The sequence below is a fragment of the Anneissia japonica genome, unplaced genomic scaffold (assembly GCF_011630105.1).
Source record: "Anneissia japonica isolate Jap-2015-1 unplaced genomic scaffold, ASM1163010v1 scaffold287719_len1884721_cov185, whole genome shotgun sequence".
Classification (NCBI taxonomy): domain Eukaryota; kingdom Metazoa; phylum Echinodermata; class Crinoidea; order Comatulida; family Comatulidae; genus Anneissia; species Anneissia japonica.
In genome coordinates, this window is record NW_022715822.1 from 527418 (window position 1) to 531997 (window position 4580).

The following is a 4580-nucleotide window of genomic DNA, read 5'->3' on the forward strand; positions in this document are numbered from 1 at the left end:
AATCTTGTTGACCATCTGCTGATTGAGATATCAGGATCTTTGCAGGTTTTCTTGTAAACTCAGATGAGAACGTGCTAAAGGTGCATGTCAGGAAAAAGAAAGAGAAGAAAAAAAACTGAACACTTAATGGGGCATTGGAGACTGGCCGACCGACAGATGGATGGACGGACAGGCCGTCCAACAATGCGAATAGCTTATTCATCAGACAGAAAATTAAGTCGGTGATGTACTGTACTGTATGATTAGATTGATAGTTTCTTATTCAAATTAGAAACGCTTATTGAAACGAGACGCTTAAGAAAATGTTCATGTGAGGAGGGGCACTTATTCAAACGGGAAGCTTATTCGCGCGACTACGGTATCATATTTTCATTGACAATTCTTATAATTCTATGGTATGCATACAGTAGTATACAAACGATTATTGCACATGACCGCAATAAACATCTGCAGTGATATAAAAAATTTGTAACATTCAGAGGCATGTTGAATCTGGATTATTCTGGTCACATGACGTTACAAAATAATGACCTGTCTGAAAAATACCAAACAAATTTGCCGTGACAACTAAAAATAGATTTCTAAAAAAACGTTTAAGATGTACAGTATTTACATAGGCGTAAGCTAGAAACATACTTTTTAATAACTATTTACATTATAACTCATTTATCAGGACAAATTTGGTTCACTTTAATAATACTAAAAAAATTGACAGGCCATGTTAAAACCATTACGAGGACACATCCGTAATTCATTAATTTCATTCATTAATTCATTTTATTGTCACATACCGTATAAATAACAATCACTGCCACAGCAGTTCAGTGAACGGCTTTACGGCTGATCTAAGAAAATTAGACAAGATCTAAAAAACTGATGCCTATTCAAGAAACAAAACTGGCAATCCTACTAACAGATGCATGAAAAAATTTCTATAACGTGCAATGTTTTTAGGGACGGAACGATACGCAGTGGCGTATCCTCCAAAAATTATTACCCTCCAAAAATTATTTGCGGCCCCAGTCGCACCTCCCAAATATCACTTGCAAGTAGTTAAAAATCACCTAAAATCACCTTATTTTGCGAGTTAGTGCAAAACTGAACATCGAGCCCCCACCCCACTTCACATTCGCGCCCCCATCAGCATCCCCATTTCAAGACTTATAGATATGCCACTGATGATACCTTCAACAACTTCACGTGCAATGGTGGCTCCTGCCCAACAGGAGGGTCCCACAAAGGGCCAACTAGAGCCTCGGTCAGGGTCCCTGAACAGGGACGTAGCCAGGATTTTGAAAGGGGGGGGGGGAGCCGTTATGTGAATTACGTAGGACCCCGGCGGGGTCATGGGGGCGAATCCCCCTGTGAAGTAGCGTACTCTAAACGTTCTTAGGACTGTTTGAGAGGATAAAGTGAAAATTGCAATAGACGCATTATAAATAAGCGCAAAAATAATTATACAATAAATCAACAGTGGCAGATCCAGGAATTCGAAAGAGAGGTGAACGAGGGAGGGGCTTTCACAGACCGAGAAAATTTATGATTAGGGCATCTCTAGATGGCCGGAAATTACACTCTCGCACTTCAACTTGAATATATTTTTCTTTTTTTTTTCCTTAAACAAATGAAGGGAAGGGGCCTTAAATCCACCTCTGCTCAAAACATTCTTTATCCAGAATAGTCATAATCACGAAAAACCAGATCACATCCTAAAAGCAAACAGACATACATCAGGAGCCAACTCGATGGAGATTAATGTCATACGGTACCCAAGGAAGGGCACAGATCTGTTTTGAAAGGTGGAGGGCACTCACCTCAGCCCCACCATGGTTGGAGCTGAGGTGAGAAAATTTGAGGAAATAGTACCTCTAGATGGCCAGAAATGACACTTTTAGTAAAATTCATCATCACATCACCATTAGTCAAAGTGAAGCGCCAACAAAAATTCTCATGATCTTTTATCAGGGATTTTTGACAACCATAGAGATCTTATTAATGTGTGTGTGATATTTTTCATTATTTATATATAATGATGTGTTACCCTTTCCTTATTTATATATAATGAAACCAGTAACCTTATTATATATAAATAATGTTTGGTTAGCCTTTCATTATTTATATATAATGTAATCAGTAAACTAATTATATATAAATAATGAAACGTTAACGCAATTATTTACATATAATCTTTTAGACGTAAATGCATTATATATAAATAATGGGTGATTTATTTAATTATATGTTAAATAATGAATTATATATAAATAATTGTGTTGAATAATAAATTTACACTTGGCGCCTCATAGTCAAATAGTGTAGACAGAGCTCTAAATTTTATCTAAACATCAGTATCAGCGTGACCACTGCTTGGGTATTTACCCAAGATCTTAGGTATTTTGACTTGGTCTTGGGTTCTTGGGTATTCCTTTCAAATCCTTATGTATTTTATTTTTACTAAGAAAATTAAATATTTTTGTCAGGAAGAATTAAGAAGTAACAAAGTATATTTCAGTCCATTCAAGTAAGCAAAACTCAACGAAGTGCACATAACATTTTTAATTGCTATAAACATGGGTTCAGAATTGTTTAATTGTGATTTGCGTTGCCATTGATCTTACCTAATTAATGCATTACATAATAAAACTTGATCACTGATCTACTGATAACACTGGCCGACTGAGGGCGTATTTTTCTATCCGTATTATCGCCCCATGAATATTAATTTTAATAATTAACACAAACAATTACAATAAAAAAAATTGGTTTATAAGCTAAAAGGGAAACTATACTTGCGAAAAACACGTATTTTTCAAATGTTAATGCATTTTCAGAAAGCTTGGGTAATTTTGGGCAATTTTTGCTGAATCTTGAGTAAATTCGACCCAGTATACAGCAAGCACTTACTAATTTTTACATATCCACAGTCAGATTCAGATATTTATTCAGATAATAATGAATGATAACAAAAACAAATATTGGTAATGTCAATGATGAGAGAAATTAGATCAAATCATTATTATCTTGGATCCATTCCTTGCAAAGCTTCAAGCAATACAGTACACAAAATGGTTTGCAACAAACTTAGATTTATTACTTTAGACTGATTATGCCCTCTATCGACAAGAAACTAAGCACGGCGTATACTAGAGGACGTGCTACTGCCTATTGTGCCCGATACAAACAGTGCCGCGCGAATAAGCGCCCGGGCGCTTAAAATATTTATTCGCCCTTTCAAGGGGCGCTTATTTAAACCAAGGTTTAAACGGGGGCGCTTATGAAAACAGATTGGAAATTGAGGGGGCGCTTATGGAAATAAATTAAAATTGAGGGGTGATTATGGGATCTTGGAAAATTCAAGGGACACTTGAATAAAAAAAAAAAAGATTATTAAGGAAACAGAAGATAAATGAATGGTTCTGGTGCAGAAAGCATGGCTCACGACAAGTAATGCTGTGGGTATTTTACACAACAGAAGGTGAAATTAGTGGCGGTGGTGCGGTGGTAATCTTGTTGACCATCTGCTGATTGAGATATCAGGATCTTTGCAGGTTTTCTTGTAAACTCAGATGAGAACGTGCTAAAGGTGCATGTCAGGAAAAAGAAAGAGAAGAAAAAAAACTGAACACTTAATGGGGCATTGGAGACTGACCGACCGACAGATGGATGGACGGACAGGCCGTCCAACAATGCTGAGATGTGAATAGCTTATTCATCAGACAGAAAATTAAGTCGGTGATGTACTGTACTGTATGATTAGATTGATAGTTTCTTATTCAAATTAGAAACGCTTATTGAAACGAGACGCTTAAGAAAATGTTCATGTGAGGAGGGGCACTTATTCAAACGGGAAGCTTATTCGCGCGAGTACGGTATCATATTTTCATTGACAATTCTTATAATTCTATGGTATGCATACAGTAGTATACAAACGATTATTGCACATGACCGCAATAAACATCTGCAGTGATATAAAAAATTTGTAACATTCAGAGGCATGTTGAATCTGGATTATTCTGGTCACATGACGTTACAAAATAATGACCTGTCTGAAAAATACCAAACAAACTTGCCGTGACAACTAAAAATAGATTTCTAAAAAACGTTTAAGATGTACAGTATTTACATAGGCGTAAGCTAGAAACATACTTTTTAATAACTATTTACATTATAACTCATTTATCAGGACAAATTTGATTCACTTTAATAATACTAAAAAAATTGACAGGCCATGTTAAAACCATTACGAGGACACATCCGTAATTCATTAATTTCATTCATTAATTCATTTTATTGTCACATACCGTATAAATAACAATCACTGCCACAGCAGTTCAGTGAACGGCTTTTCGGCTGATCTAAGAAAATTAGACAAGATCTAAAAAACTGATGCCTATTCAAGAAACAAAACTGGCAATCCTACAGATGCATGAAAAAATTTCTATAACGTGCAATGTTTTTAGGGACGGAACGATACGCAGTGGCGTATCCTCCAAAAATTATTACCCTCCAAAAATTATTCGCGGCCCCAGTCGCACCTCCCAAATATCACTTGCAAGTAGTTAAAAATCACCTAAAATCAC